General features: G+C 37.9%; 1 pseudogene; it reads right to left on the bottom strand.

Moving 5' to 3' along the window:
* Window positions 1-284: 284 nt before the first annotated feature.
* LOC114207306 (cytochrome c pseudogene) lies at window positions 285-601 on the bottom strand (annotated as a pseudogene).
* Between the last annotated feature and the right edge of the window lie 16894 nt (window positions 602-17495).

Below are 17495 nucleotides of genomic sequence, written 5' to 3' on the forward strand. Positions count from 1 at the left end.
CTCTGTGAGAAGCTGAACATCACTAGTCAGTTCCTATCATATTTTTAAGAGGGGAAAACAGTGGCAGCACTTGCTCAACCAGACTTACTATCAAAGTTCAAAAAGCTGATCATAATTCATTTAACCACAAGCCAATCTTATTTAAATCAGGACTGTCTAAAAGAAATATTCTATCAGCCATTCATGATCTGAATTCTGGTGTATGAGATCAATTTAAATATGGTACACATAAAAAAAGTCATGAGACATTTTTGTTTTTTAATAAATAAGGCAATGGCCAACTATTACTCCTTAGTCACTTTTTTGAGATAAGCTATCAAGTCTGCTCTTTCCCCTGTCTTTTTAATGTCAGTGGAGATCATTTTTGTTCCAGGGATGCACTTCTTGGGATTCTCCAAATATTTATCAGTGTCTCCTCTCCCCAGGTGATGCCTTTGTTCTTGTTGGCATCTGTGTAAGAAAATCCAGGGGACTGACCAGTCTTTCTCCCAAATAAACCATGAAGATTGGACCCAGTCTTGTGCTTGCCCCCCTTTTCCACAGTATGGCACTGGGCACACTGCTGAACAAAAATCTTCTTGCCCTTCTCAACATCACCCATTTTTATTTTTTAAAGATTTTATTTATTTATTTGACAGAGAGAGAGATCGCACAAGCAGGGGGAGCAGCAGACAGAGGGAGAGGCAGAAGCAGGGCTCGAACGCAGGACCCTGGGATCATGACCTGAGCAGAAGGCAGATGCTTAACCGACTGAGCCACCCAGGCACCCCACATCACCCATTTTTATTTTATTTTATTTTATTTTATTATTATTTTTTTAAGATTTTATTTATTTATTTGACAGAGAGAGACACAGCGAGAGAGGGAACACCAACAGGGGGAGGAGGAGACAGAGAAGCAGGCTTCCCACTGAGTGGGGAGCCTGATGTGGGACTCGATCCCAGGACCCTGGGATCATGACCTGAGCCAAAGGCAGACGCTTAACAACTGAACCACCTAGGCGACATCACCCATTTTTAAATCATTCTTTTGTTGCACATGAAACCAAGGTGGCCGCTTGCAAGCCAGTTGGACATCCTGCTCTCTTCAGTAGCTACTTTGTATCCATGTGGTTATGCAATCAGATGATGGCAAGGATTCACAAATGGAGTGAAGTGCAAGGTAAAACCTATTCCTTAGAAACATTTTATGTTGGTCAGGGAAGTGATGTTGATCTTCCATTTATTAAAATTGTGTATGTGTCGGTAATTGTGCCAAGTGCTTTATATACATTATCTCAGTTGTTATCCCAACAAGCTTATGATATATACAGTTATTGTCTTTTTTTTTAGAGATTAAACCAACTGGACCTAAGAGAAGTTAAATAACTTGCCCAAGGTTACACTGCCAGTTAAGAAGCAAGCTAGACACCTGATTCCTGGTTTACCTGCAGCCAATGTTCATGGAAATTGCTACACCCTCCTTTGTCAGATAAAGAAAAGGATATTTCCACTAAATGAAACTCACAGGGCAAACATGGAAACCACATAAGTGAATATATGTGGAGATTTTTTTTAAGTCGAAATTGCTTAGCATGAAAACCAAAGCCTATTGTGTCTCTACTACACTCAAAGCAGCACACCAGAAGAGATACCCAATGAGTTCTTGTGCATGAAGTTGACGTGTGAGTCTGAATTAGAAAAGAAGTTCAATTAGAAACAAGCAAGTGGGGCAAAGTAGTAGGGGGTGGGGCACTGGCAGATGGAATTGCAATGACCTATATGTGGATTATCCATTTCTTCCAAATTAGTAAGCAGAAAATGCTTCTCACCCCATCCTGAACAGAATGACATCTTATTCTGATTATTCCTGCAGCATCGGCACTTCTTTCTCACTCTCCAGAAGTCTCTGAAATTGCCTTCTGCAGAAAATTTTTCCAGAGGTCTACAGTCAGAAGTCACTTTTCTTTGAGGAACAAAGCAGTATATTAATAGATTCTAGAAGACATCATATATGACCTCTTTGTTTTAAATGTATTTTCTGGGTTTTATATATATTCTCTATACTAACAGTGCATAGCTGATAGCAAACATGATTATTTTTTTCACTGCATTTAATTAAAGTGCCATAAATTCCAGTTACATTTCTCTGCTAGAGATGCATAAATACCCAGTAAATGAAGACCAACAGCTGATGCATTCCTGTCTTCCAGTGGCCCAGTCACAGTGCCGTCTGTGCCTTTAGTAACCAGTTCACATGCATTTACCATTGTTGCACTTCTAGAATAAAATTTCCAACCAGAAATGTCTTGTGAGGCCTTAATCTATGTATATGTGCTCTGAAAACAAGGGAAACTGGCCCCAAAAAGAGTTGGTTCTGCAGACTTGATTAATTTGCTCAATGAGATTAATTAAGCAGAGGAGTCCCTTGCCACTGGGAATGACTAAGTCACCAGACTAAAATTGCACACTTCCTTGGTGGCAGGGGATGCTGCTGGCAAGGGCAAATAGATCTTCCGTGGTTCCCGATGCATACAAAATTTTGTGTACCTGCCTTAAGGAAAAGAATGCAGGATGATAAGAGTAAAGCTAGGCCCACAGTGTTCCAGGGATGAGATGACAATTTGTGATGAATTTTGTTAGGAACAAAGAGTGTTGTCTATCACAATTTGGGAGACACTGTGAAAGAGAAGCATAAAAGAAGGGTTATTTATGCCTTAGACATTTTTTTCTAGAGGGTTCATTAAAGGCTTTATTTCCATTCCCTGCTGTTATCATCATAGGCCTAGGTCTGGATGTGAGTTCAACAGGGATAAAGCTGAGGTACCAATCTGAGAGTCAGAAAATGTCCTGTGATCAGACTTTTTTCCTATGTCAGTATAATTGTGCCTGGTTTCTTGCTTCTACTAGTGGTACGATGTTCATCAGATATGGCCAGTACATGGTTCTAACTAAACTCCCTAGCTTCTAGTGATTGGGTGAGTCCATAGGACTAGCTCTGGCCAAGGATTTGTGAACAGAACTGATGTGTGTAACTTCTGAGTATGAGCACTTAACTGATGGACCAAGAGTGTAAGATCTTCCCCCTAAGGTCTCTTTCTCTCTTCCATTCTTAGTGATGATACCACAGTGTGGCTTCTCTGTCATCCTGGCTGGAGGAAGAGACATAGAGCAGTGTCTCTAGACTGACCTCAGTAAGCAAGAAGCCTAACAACATACTTTCTTGTTATACAGGTCAGTAGCTTTGGAGATCATTACCACAGAAAGACATTATCCAGGCACCGGAAACATTGCATTGAACAATGATATCATCCTCCTGCTGCTTCAAACTAATGGAAAGAGGGGCTGGTCTGCAAGACATTTACAAATAAGACTACATCTCATCAGTGAGTGCATATGGGGCTCAAGCTGGATCTCTACAGTGTAGACATGAAAAAAATAATAAAAGGTAGAAGAATATATTCATCTGAAAAAATTGTATTGCATTCCTATTCTGTGCTAAGTATCTTACAGGATCTTATCCTGAAGACCAGAAGAATTCATAAATTTTGGAGATGTGAAGTTGGCACTATTTGGGGGAAGTTTTTTATGGTGAAGAGGAGAATTGAGTCCTTTTTTTTTTTTTTTTCTTTTCCTCTGTTTATTGTAAGGCTGAGGATGGTATATGCTTGTGGACAGAATTGGGTTGGGAGAAATAAAAGGAATCAGGACATGGCCAGGCAAAAGTGACTCTGGGCTTTTAGGCAGAGAAGTTATGGAGACTTCGAATTTGGTTTATGGTCCAGCCATATTTACCATACTGCATATGAAGACACTGCATATGAAATTAGGAATATAGAATGCCCATTTGACTAAGCATCTTCACCTTTGCATCTTATAGAAACCCAGCCTAAATGGGTTCTGGTTTGTGGAAAGAAACTGAAACATCGCCAAAGACAGGGGATATTTGGAGCAGCAGTATTTTCTGGGGGAGGCTCTTTGGTTCTGTGATATAAATCAAAGTTGTTCATTCAAATTCAAGGTAGTTTTTCAACTGTAATATAGATTTTTTTTCCTGGCAATTCACAAAACCCTTAAATGGAATGATGTACCTTTACTTTTGTGGCAAATTGTAAAATTTTCTCTGAACTTACATTGACCCTCTGCTTATTCCTGCGGACAAACTAACCCTCTCCCTTTGAATTCCTTCTGAGTCAACTATTCTTAGATCCTGATGTAAGTTTCCACAGGATTGCGATGCCTGGTTCAGCAAAGCCCATCAGACTCAAAGGGCTTAAGCCCTTCCATTTCTTTTCCTTATCAAGTCCCTATCACTCGTCATGTCTGGGAGATACTCTCTGCAACATTGTTTTTATTGCAACAGCCTAAATATAGCACCCATTCCCTTGCAGTTTGGCTCCAGGAGAACTTTTTAAAGTTTGACAGTTTCTAAGGCATGTAAAGTCCTAGCAGTCTTAAAACAATATAAAATTTAAAAAAATACAGAAGTAGTCAGACCAAAGGGGCTTAGGACTGACTGGTCAGAATGTGGTGTGGGGATCTTTCAGAATAGCTGACTCATTACTCAAAAAAGTCTGTTATATTATAATGAAGTCACACCTTTTATACAACAGAAAACGTTTTTATTAGACTTCAATCAATTAAAAATGACATGAAAGTAGATTTTCTGAGTATCTTTAGAACATACCAATAATAATTTTCACATTCATTTATTGAGCACCTATTATATGATATTTACTTGATACATGCCCGTTATCTAGATTATGCATGCGCATGGAGAAAAAGTTGTATCAGTTTTCTCTTGTTGCATAATGAATTACTATAAATTTAGCATCTTAAAACAGCAACTGTGTTCTGTTTCTGTAGGTTAGAAGCCCAGATGAGCTTGGCTGGTCTGTGATCAGGTATCATGAAGCTGGAGGCAAGGTGTCAGCCAGACTGAGGGCTTATCTGGAGAACCGGAGGAGGAGAGGGGAGCAAGAATCCATTTCTAAGCTCAGGCATGTCCTTGAGGAGATGAATGCATCTCTTTGAGGTTGTAGAACCAAGACCCCCATTTTCTTGCTGGCTGCAGGATCACTCTCTGATCCTTGTGGGCACCTACCTTGCTCTTTCCATTTTTAAAGCGTCATTTGCATTTTGAGTACTTTTTGTCCTTCAAATCTCTCTGGCTTCCTGTCTGCTGTCTTCTTCTGCCTTTTACTAGGCTTATATAATTAGATCAAGCTTACCTGGAGAGTCTCCAAATTTTAAGGTCAACCGATTTGAATCTTAAAGTACAATTGCAAAGTCCCTTCACAGTGATACCTAGACCACAGTTTGAAGAACCAGGGAATGGGACTCTCAGGGAGAGAAAGGACAATCCTTGGAATTCTGCCTACCATACTGTTGCATTCTCAAAATCCTAGAATTTCTTAAAACTGAGCATGTTGAGGTCATGCCATCCTACCCAAATTCCTACTCTGATAATTTTTCCAACTCTCTGTGTCGACTTCACTCGGATCCATGAATCTAAGAAGCCACTTGGCAGGCAGAGAGCTCTTTTTTTATTAATAAATAACACCCTCATCACCTTTCCACCTCCAATAATACACACACACACTCATACACACAATATGCACACACATTTTTAGTTCTAAGGCAACTCAGAATAAATTGTCTTTTGCTTTCACGGTGAGGAACAATTTGCCACAGAACCCGTTAAGCCCGAAAGATCACCACCAACACCATAAAATAATAGGGAAATGCCATGGCATTAATTTGGGATTATAGCTAATTTGCAAGGTGAAGTAGTGACATTAATGCTTGCAAACATGCTCTAGACACATTACCACGCTCCCAGTTTGAACTCTCAGAATCAGCTGTAAATCATGTCAGCTTCACAATGTGCCTTTGTTATGAATCCGGTATCAAAGCACCAAAGCCTTGCAAGCGCCGACTGCTTTGTGTTTTTACCTGCTCACAGTATCCTACTGAAGCTCAGATGTCATAGGTTTCAGAAAAAAATATATATATATATATAGTTTTGGTCTCTCTTTTCTCTGGTCAGACTGCCAAGAAGCTGGCAATGAACCGAGGTTCGTTCCCCCCTGGGGGAACACCTCATGCTGGCAAGTGTGAAGTGTCCCCTAGAGAGACCCCTGGCCTATAATTCCAGAGCTCCATGGGGAGGAACCAGCTTCCTGGCATCTGTTAGCAAATAGAGACCTTCCTTGAGTGTTAATTGTTTCCCCTCTTTCTCCCCTCTGCTCCCATCAGACAACATTTTACTTCTTTTCCTGTCCACACTCAGTTAGTGTCCATCTCAGGATCTTTCTGGTGGTTCCTGATCTGAAAACCTCCTTCCTTTTTCTTTATTTAGAAACTTATACATTCTTGACTCAATTTCTTTAATAGATGTAAGAAAATTTGGATTGCTGATTTCTTCTTGTGTGAGTTTTGGTATGTCTCTTCCAAGGAATTGGTCCATTTTACCTATTAACAATCACATTTGTGGGTATTTGTTATTCCTGGTTCATAGTATTCCTTCATGTTTTTTTTTTTTAATTACCTTTTCTTATTTTAATGTTCATGGGATCAGTGTGGTGACCCTTCTTTCATTTTGATGTCAGTAATTGGTGTTTACTCTGTTTCTTGGTTCCAAATAAAAACAAATCCAGACTTAGTTAAGGAGAGGTATTTTTTGCAAAGACCATTGCAATAGGAAGAATACTGCAAATACAAGATCTACCAGCCTTTCAAATATCAAACAGAAAAAAAGCCTTCCTTTTGTAGAGAGGGGTAAGTAAGACTGGCAGGAACTTTTGAGAGGAAATTCAGTGGGAATGAACAGACAACATAATTCAGGCAGTGTGACAGGAAATGTTTCAATTTCTTACTGTGGCCAGCTGATTCTCAGGATAAGCCCGCCATTAAGGGGTGTATTCTGTGTTTTACTGCTTGCTCAGACTTGGGGACAAACCAAAGTTCAGGGGTTGGTGGGGAGGAAAGAAGCCTGCCTACAGATTGGCCAAGCTAATATAGAGGATAAGTTATGGGCAGTTATAAACACAAGGTCATTGCTCAGTCTGGCCAGAGGTTTGTCAGTTTCATTGACCTTTTCAAAGAATTAACTTTGGTTCATAAATTTCTCTATTGTTTTCCTGTTTTCAATATCATTCATTTCTGCTAATAAAAGTTTTTATTTTAATAAATAATAATACTAATTTTTATTATTTTTTCTTCTACTTACTTTAGGCTTAAATTGCTCTTCTTTACTTTCCTTAGGTGGAAGCTTATATTATTCTAATGTAAGATCTTTTCTTTTTTCTAATGGACACACTTAGTGCTATAAATTTCCATTTGAGTACTACTTTTACTGTATCCCCACATTTTTATGGGACATTTAAATTTCCATTTAGTTCAAAATAATGTACAATTTTTTCTTCAGACTCCTTTGATCTATGGTTTTTTAGTAGTGCGTGTTTAATCACCAAATATTGGGGATTTTCCAACTCCATTTCTGTTATTGATTTCTAGTTTAATACCATAGTGGTCTGATAATGCACTTTAAATTACTTCTATTTAAAAAAAAAAGATTGTTAGTGTGTTTTATAGCCTAGAATGTTATTTGTCTGGTGAAATGTTCCATGTGAGCTGGGGAAGAACATGTATTCTGCCGTTGTTGAGGGGAATATTCTATAAATATCAATTAGATCAAGTGGGTTGGAATGCTGTTCAGGTCAACTACATCCTTAGTGATTTTCTGCCTGCTTGAATGATCAAATACTGATAGAGTGAAAGTCTCCGACTGTGATAGTGGATTTGTCTATGTCTGCAAGCACTTCTGTCAGGTTTTACCTCATGTGTTTTAATGCTCTATTGGGTATATACATGTTTAAGTTTGTTATGTCATCTCGGAAGAGTGACAGCTCGTTGTTCCTGATAAATTTCCCTGTTCTGAAGTCTGCTTACTCAGAAATTGATGTCACCATTCCAGTTTCCTTTTCATTCACGTTAGCAAAGTACCTCTCTTTCTTAACCTTTATTTTTAAACTGAGCTTTTTACTATTATTTATTTATTTATTTATTGAAGTGGGTTTCTTGTAGACAACATTCAACTGGGTCTTTGTTTTGTTTTTTTTCCTTTATTCTGACAATCTGTGTCTTTAATAAGGGTATACCTTCTACATACTTAGGGCTTACTCATTGTGGTAGGTGAAATAATGTCCTCCAAAGATATTTATGTCCTACTCTCTGGAACCTGGGAACACGTTGTGTTTTATGACAAAAAGGACTTTGCAGATGTGATTGAAGTTGAGATGGGGGAGATTATTCTGGATCTTCTGGATGGGCCCAGTCTAGACCGCAGTGAAGAAGGAAGGCAAATGAGTACATCAGAGTGACGTAATGTGAGAAGGACTTATCTGCTATCGCTGGCTTTAAAAGCAAAAAGAGGGGACCATGAGCTAAGGAATACGGGCCACTTCTAGAAAATGGAAAAGACCAACTAATGTATCCTACCAGCACCTTATAGAAAGCAGCACAGCGTCCGACACCCTGACATCTGTCCAGTGAGATTGTCTCAGATTTCTGACCTGCAGAACTGTCAGATGATACATCTATGTTGTTTAACCCTCTAGCTTTGGGGTAACATGTTAACAAATAACAACTAACAGATCCTATTTCAGGATCAAATCCAGCCTAAATCTCTCTGATATATGTGGCACTTTCATACCAGTCTGGCCTTAATTTCCATTCCTTGTGTGCTAAAACACTCTTCTCATCATTCTTAACTGTTCTTCATTCATGCATATTAGCGTATTAGGACAGAATTCGTGTGTGTCTTTGTTGTTACTATTATTCTCCACCAATCCCATGCTCAGTTAAATTACTATTTGTTCCTAAACATTTTCAGATTTTATATGTTACCTAGCAGCAGGCTAAAAATAGAAAAGTACAAGGCCAGTTTGATTGAAAGGAGATGTTATGTGCTGATGTTAGATAACTACAGATTCGAATCACATGTTATTTAAAACAATATCCAAACCTCAGTTTCCTTGTCTGTAAAATAAAAATAAAAATACCTTCCCCAGGGAATATGTGTAAAGATGAAAGGCAGAAGCGTGTAAGTTTTGGCCACTGAGTAGGTGTTTAGATGTTAGACATTCTCAGTACTTGATTTTCTTAATAGAAACCAGATAAACAAGATAATTATGAGCATGGAATTTTCCCTTCTGTTGCTCTATTTAAAAAATTGCAGTGGGATACAAGAAAAAAGTGTACAGTTAGCACTTTTTTTAGTGATTTCACACAAATACTGTAATTCTTGAGGGTCAATAGTCCTGTCCATTACATGATCTAATGTTTAATCTAATAATATATAAGTAAATATGACACTTGTGTATACCTCACCCATTTCCATGGTCTGAAAGATAACAATTGAATTGTTTTCCCTTCATTTAGCTTGTACTCATTAACTAATTGGACACGCATTACATTATTTCACAATTCAATCTTGTCGACAAAAACAGGCACTTCACACAATCATTTTCATTTTAATGTATTTCTGGACTGCTAGGCATGTGGCATTTCACTAAAATGGATTTTGTTTTCATAGCACACAGAAAAAATGTTTTATTAATTTGAGTGTTGTGGGCTTTTGAAAATAATCTAATTAAATATAATTGATATAATTGTTATTTGACAATACTAACAACAGGTGCTCAGAGAAGATTCAGAAAGGAATTTAAAAATCACTAGCTCATCTTCAAATCTAACCAAAATAATATATGTATACACACACACACACACACACACACACACACGATATATGGATGTGTGTTTAGTTTACATATCATTCCCTTTGTATATGATATATATATATACGTTATTGTATATACACCTAACGTGTGTGTGTGTATATATATGTATATACACATATATATGAAATATATGCATATTTATATACGTTTTAAATTCATAAATAAGCCTGTTTTATTATTTTTTACTTTTTTAAAGATTTTATTTACTTGAGAGAGCAAGAGAGAGAGCACGAGCGGGGTGAGGGGCAGAGGGACAAGCAGACTCCTCGCTGAGCAGAGCCTGATGTGGGGCTTGATCCCAGGACCCCAGGATCATGACCTGAGCCGAAGGCAGACACATAATCGACTGAGCCACCCAGGATCCCCAATAAGCCTGTTTTAAATTACTTTGTCTGACACTCCAGTTTGTCTTCTGGTAAGCCATGTTGGGAGATAATTCTCCATGTGTCTGTCATATTTCTCCACATCTAGCGAACAGAGGTACTGAGGCCTTTTTGAAAGACTGTCTTTTCAAGGATATTTATAGCCTGAACAGCCTTGGAAGGCAGAGATTGTACCTTCCTCCAGAGCAGAAAGAAGACTCCTTTATTAGCCAGTCTAGTAAATGTAATGTCTCCCTCCATGACACATTTTGTACAGGTGTGCTTGCAGTCCATTATAAAACACTTGGGTTTCCAAAACCTGAGGTTTCTTTCTTGGAACAACATTTTGCATTGTTGGTGTCCCCTGGTCCTCTTTGTGTCACTGTATGGGAATTGGGGTTTGGGAAAACTGAGCAAAAATAAGGACATGCTGGCTACTGTTATTTCTGTGAATAATAAACTGACCTTTGACTCTGACCCGGGACCCATATTTTTCTGTCAGCGTCCATAACACTGTGGCAGGCTAATTTGCTAGTTTGTAAGTAGAGTAAAATCTCAGACCCACTACAGTTCTTTTTTACTTTTAAGATTTTATTTATTTATTTGAGAGAGAGAGAGAGCACATGAGAGGGGGGAGGGTCAGAGGGAGAAGCAGACTCCCTGCTGAGCAGGGAGCCCGATGCGGGACTCAATCCAGGGACTCCAGGATCATGACCTGAGCTGAAGGCAGTCGCTTAACCAACTGAGCCACCAAGGTGCCTGACACACTACAGTTCTTGACAGAGTGAAATATTAGTACCTGTTACCAAAAAAAAAAAAAAAAGTATTCCATGTCAACAAAATAAATCAATGATGTGGGTGCTCATTTTCAAGAAGTCTAGGAGCATAATTTTCACACAGATGTGGAAGTGGCTTAGTCTAAAGAGGCTAGCACTAGGTTTGTGGTGGAGACACTGGACCCTATTCCAGCTTCTCCTTTATTTTAGTTTGTGAACTGAACAAATTTGCTTTTGTTCAATATGTTTCTTGTATGTTAAATAATTTATTCACAAATGCAAAGTGCAGTTGGTTTTAAATTACATGCTTCTTTATAAAAGAAGATTTATTTTCCTGTTTCCCCAAGTTGATATTTATAATCTGTGCAATTTTAGTGTTGTGTGATATATTTATTCTGGATATGGGAGGTGTGGAGGATATAGGGTACTGGAGAAGACCACATACAATTCTTGGTCCGTGATTTTAAGCATACTTCAGATGTTACTGGAAAACTTTTAGTGTTCGTGGGTATTTTTCAGGTGTCATAAGACTCCAAGAATTCACTAGAGGGGGCTATGATATCTTTAATGTCAGATGGGGTGCAAAGGTCACGTTGACCCCTGCATGCATCTCCTGAAAAGAACTTCCTCTGTGTTGTGGGACATGGACTATAATAAAGTTAGTTTTGAAGGTTGGACCACAAAGCAAAATGATTGAAATGTCACAATTGGAGGAAAAAAAACTTGTATTGTCAACCTTAAAGATTAAACAATAAAAGTTATTGCAAAGCAAATGAGTTTATTCAGGAATAGCAGAAGAATTGCAATTTGGGACTTCTGAAGGTAAGTCTGGAGAACAAAGGAGAGCATCTTTTTATAGAAGAAAGGAGGAAGTTGGGAGGTATTGTTTTGAACAAAAGGTCATTGTTGGAAAATGAGAGTTTGAAGTAGTGGTGGCATCTCATTGGCTCCACATGAGAGCAGCTGTTGCCAGGCTGAGAGAAACATCTTCCTTCTTTCTCTGGGCGGTGGAAGCTGTGACGAATGATAGTGCATGAGAGCTCTCCCTTCATGGCTTCCTGACTCCATTTTGAGTGAGATTTCCTTTATTCATTTTCACTTTTTCTCCTTTTGAATAGGGGCTTTCCTCAAAAGCATAACTGATCAAGAGTCAGGTTTTCCCTATTTAGTGGTTTTGTCCTTTAGTGGCAGAAAAGACCTTTCCTGGTTGTCACGCCCCACATCAGAAGGAAAGTGCAGAGTGATCAGAAACCATTTAAAGCCACATTGAGTAACAAAGAAGGGTACGAAGGAGATCTCTAGGCATTTCCCATTTAAAGTCTATATTTTATCAAGGTCATAAGTATTAGAGATTATCTTGAAGCATTGAGCCAGCCTCACCTTATTGGGTACATCATTTCAGCAGAGGTTTGACAAACAACAGCTACAAAGCCTAAAAATGATTAAACAAAACTAAAACGAGGGGCAGGATAATAAATCTAGTTTGCATAATGGTCCTAAACCAGGAGTCCAAACTTGAAGGTAACCAGCTAAAAATAGATCAAAAGTTAGGATTTCTCCTTGCCGGAAATAATAATAAAAAAATATTCTAAATTCCAGAGGTTACCCCTCTCCGCAGTGGCCTGGGAGATACAAATGATGGTATTATCTTTACAGGCCAGGGGCAGAGTTAAGGAAAGAAAGGGAGGAAGAAAGGGCTTTCAGTTTTGTTAAAGTATGAAATCTTGATCCAGCCTCCAGGATGTCAGTACTTCTCATCGATTTGATGTGAGGTCCCCAGCATCTGAGGGGAGCAGATGTCAGATGAAGCCTTCTTTAGCTGTAAGGTTTATATTCAAGGCTCAGGCCCCTAAAGTCTGGCTACGATTTGGACAATGAGAAGGACCTGATATAGTCCTTTCAAGGAGGTACAAAGGGAATCTTGTTCTTATTGATTCCAAATCAGAAAGATGGAAAAAATTGGAAATGTTAGTTTGGAGAGTCACACTCAGATATTTGAAGAAACTATAAGAATTTAGGATCTAGTCCAGTTTATATGTATATAACAAAACCTAAGGACAAGTAACAGGATTAGAATCTACAAAGGTGTAAACGTAATTTTTTTTTCTGGAATTATTCCCAATTTTTTCCCCAAAGATAATCTTAGTAAAATTGATTTGTTGTCACTAAACTTGGCCTGATTATTTACATATGTGTACCAAGAATAGTGATGGACCATATTAGCTCTTTAAGACTGCTTTGCTGAAACTTTTTATAGGGAATCTCAGGTTAAACTTTTAAAAAGTCTCTAAGGCCAGGATTTTATTGGCTTCATAAAAAATCTTAATTTCTTAAAACTGATCATATCTGAGTCTATGCACATCTCTCTTAAATATGACAATCCAAAGTCTTGGTAATATAGCCCATATTTTTAGCTGTGTTCTGTTTCAAGGAGAACAGATTTTTATTGAACTTATGCAAATAATGATATTGCCATGAGAAAAAGTACTCAAAAGTTCCTAATTTCTGGATGGATCGGGTAGGAAGGAAAAGATAAATGTTTCATCTTGGCTCACAAAAGTACATTTTGCTAACCTGCTGTAAGTCATAGATGGTTTTAGAGGAAAGATTTCCTCATATCTAGAAAACAAAGGCTAAAGAACCAGCAATATTAAAAAAAAAAAGTCACAGAAACTGTGTTCATCCTCATCAGTTCATTGTATCCCATGTTGTTAATTTTTGTTCTGTTTGAATACAGTTTTCCATTAGTTCTGGAATTTCTTACCCAGTTCAATTTTATGATCTCAGTTATCAGAAACCTGCACTTTACCAGAGCTCCTTCAGTGAATCTCTCTGAAGATGAATAACTTTTGTAGGTACATTTTTGCAAAAAGCATCAGAGGAAAACAATAATTGTAAATGAGAGAAGACTTAAAAATGTCCATTTCTGATGAGAGTGTATTGCAATGGAATTGACAGGGAAATTTGGTTGATTTCTGTAACATGCAACATTTTAAGGTAATAATTAGAATTATGACTGGTAATGTTCTATCAAGGCATATAGAATTTCATATAATTTCTAGAATATTTACATTAATAGCATTCACCTCTACAGTATAACCTAAGAAGGTTTATCATCATTTATGATAATGTTTCCCATGTAATTTAACATATCCACTAAGACTAATTAGTTTAACATCTTTTTAAAAAGAAAGAGAACAAATCCTCTGAGATACTCCAGGACCTTTTTCAAAACCTCAAAGTTAATTCAAGGTCAAAAAGATTTATTTAGTATTGATTTGGGGAAGTTTGTCAAAAATATCAGAAGGTTTTAAAACAATGAGTTAAATAATATTATTGGTCACCATGAAACAATACTTTATTATCCATTTAACTATGGTGAGAATAGAAGATGTTAAAGGCAAATATAGAAAGCCATATAGTTTTGAGCAAAACGTAACTCTTTTAATATTGAGAAGGCTCAGTTTACTTAAGTAATCAAAGACCTGATAATGACAGCAAACAAAAGGAATTATTTTGACAAAGCCCAGATTTCTTGTTTTTGTTTTTAGGCAGATTACTTTAAAAGGTAAAGAAAAACCTTTTACAATCTCTTAGGAAACAGTCCAGAAATACTTTGTTAATTTAGAAGCAATTTTAAGAGCCTTGCATGCATTTGGAAGCCTCCAAGTACCAATTAAAATAGGCATCCCATTCAGTCGGTTTAATTTTAGAACCAGTCTTCCAATTTGGTTCCAAGAAAAACAAATTTGAGGAGTCTGAAAGTTTCCTATAATGGCCATAGGAATTCTAAATTATCTTTGGTTAAGTTGATCCATTTAGTTAAGAATGCACATGAGGAGGGACCATGTTTTTTTTTTTTTTTTTTTTTTTTTTAACATAAAACTGACTGGAGTCCCAGAAGGAGGATCCTCCGGAGAGAATTTAGAGGTTTGGGATCCCATACTTTAAGACCAGGGGTTCAGAAAACAAATGAGTACCCACAAAAAGGACAACGACTTCAGGATAACAGATTCTGAATAAAGTCAGAGAGTTCAACCAAAAGGAAGGAACTCAAATCTGAGAGAAAACTTACTGAACCTAAATAAGAAAATGACTCAGGAAACAAAGACCACAAGGGGCTAAGGTGCATACTGCACATGATTCGGGGGTTGCTAGTTTCTCAAGGGTTTGTCCCCTTCAGATCCTACTTCTGACACCATGTAATATCAAATGTGAAATTTAAGCAACAAAGGCTATGAAGCAGCAAATGAGTTTATTCAGGAATAGTAGAGGGATTGCAATTTGGGACAAGTAAACTATGGTGAACCATGGGCAACTCTGGAGAATAAAGGGGGAGAACATCTTTTATTAGAAAAAAGGAGGTGGTTGGGAAGGGATGTTTTAAACAAAAGTTCATTGGAGGAAAATGAGAATTTGAAGTGGTGACAGCTTTTCAATGGCTGCAGGAGAGGGCACCTTGCTTTGCCAGGTTCAGAAGAAATCTTTCTTCTTCCTGCTGGACTTTGTAAGCTGTGATGAATGGTAGTTCCGGAGAGGTCACCTGTTATGGTTTCCTGACTCCATTTTGAATGGAAGTTTTCTTTCTTTTCACAGTATTTATTATTATCATTATTTTTAAAGATTTCATTTATTTATTTGAGAGTGAGAGAGAGAGAGAACGAGGGGGGGAGGGACAGAAGGAGAGGGAGAAACAGATTCCCCACTGAGTAGGGAGCCAGGCTCAGGGCCCCCTCCTAGGACCCTGGGATCAGAGCCTGAGCAGAAGGCAAACATTTAACTGAGCCACCCACATGTCCCCACAGTATTTATTATTTTGATCTAGGCTGAAAGTTTGTATTTTAATATTAGCTCTCATGTAGTAGTAGACATAATACTGTTTCCAAAGACTTTTAAAATGTTCTCTTTTGATACCACCTCACACCAGTCAGAATAGCTAAAATTAGCAAGTTAGGAAATGACAGATGTTGGCAAAGATGTTGAGAAAGGGGAACCCTCCTACACTGTTGGTGGGAATGCAAGCTGGTGCAGCCACTCTGGAAAACAGTATGGAGGTTCCTCAAAAAGTTGAAAATAGAGCTACCGTATGACCCAGCAATTGTACTACTGTTTATTTACCCCAAAGATATAAATGTAGGAATCCGAAGGGGTATGTGCACCCCAATGTTCATAGCAGCAATGTCCACAATAGCCAAACTATGGAAAGAGCCAAGATGTCTATCGACAGAAGAATGGATAAAGAAGATGTGGTACACACACACACACACACACACACACACACACACACACACACACACACACACACAAAATGGAATATTATGCAGCCATGAAAAGGAATGAGATCTTGCCATTTGCAATGACGTGGATGGAACTGGAGGGTATTATGCTAAGCGAAATAAGTCAATCAGAGAAAGACATGTATCATATGATGTCACTGATATGAGGAATTCTTAATATCAAGAAACAAACTGAGTGTGGCTCGAGTGGTTGGGAATGGGAAGGATAGGGTGGCTGGGTGATGGACACTGGGGAGAGTATGTGCTATGGTGAGTGCTGTGAATTGTGTAAGACTGATGAATCACAGACCTGTACCTCTGAGACAAATCATACATTATATGTTAAAAAAAAAAGATGATAGTAGGAAGGGAAAAATGAAGGGGGGAAATTGGTGGGGGAGATGAACCATGAGAGACGATGGACTCTGAGAAACAAACTGAGGGTTCTAGAGGGGAGGGGGTGGAGGGATGGGTCAGCCTGGTGATGGATATTAAGGAGGGCATGTTCTGCATGGAGCACTGGGTGTTATACACAAACAATGAATCATAGAACACTACATCAAAAACTAATGATGTATGGTGATTAACATAATAAAATAAAATTAAAAAAAAGAAACCTAACACACACACAAAAGTAAATTAAAAAAAATATTCTCTTTTGAGCCTGATGGTGGTTGCAATGAATATATTTGTCCAAAGCTGTTGAGCTATACATTTAAATTGTCTAAATTTATATGCAAACAATGAGTCATGGAACACTACATCAAAAACTAATGATGTACTGTATGGTGACTAACATAATAAAATAAAAAAAATTAATAAATTGTCTAAATTTTATCACATGTAAACTATTCCTCATAAAACAAAAAACAAATTAAAAAACACTTTGTAAGTCAGTACCTGAAGGTGACGTCCTTGTGTTCTCCCTGATGCTCTAAGTTCCTAAGGGATCTCAGTTTTTAAGGGGTACCCAGGTGTCAGGGACACCATGCAATCTTCCATCAGAAGGGACAGCAGTATAAGATTTAATGTAAACATGTTTTCCAGATATATTTTTCTCTGAAAATAAGTTTTACTTAGGAAAGAAAGAATGGGAGTGTGAAGGGACTAAGACCATGTGTAAAAATAAAGGTGAGGGAGAGGTAAATCCTTAAGTGAAAGTGAAGCCCTGGTAACAGAATTTCCTCCCAATGCAACCATGATTCAGTCTCACTTTGAAGTTTTTCCTATGATTGAAACACATTAACAGGACACCAAAACTTCTTTCTCTGCTCAGTGTATTGTTAGTTTAAAAGCATTT

The sequence above is a fragment of the Eumetopias jubatus genome, unplaced genomic scaffold (assembly GCF_037043125.1).
Source record: "Eumetopias jubatus isolate StellerSeaLion01/CBP00866 unplaced genomic scaffold, mEumJub1_p1.0 scaffold_3, whole genome shotgun sequence".
NCBI classification, from domain to species: Eukaryota; Metazoa; Chordata; class Mammalia; order Carnivora; family Otariidae; genus Eumetopias; species Eumetopias jubatus.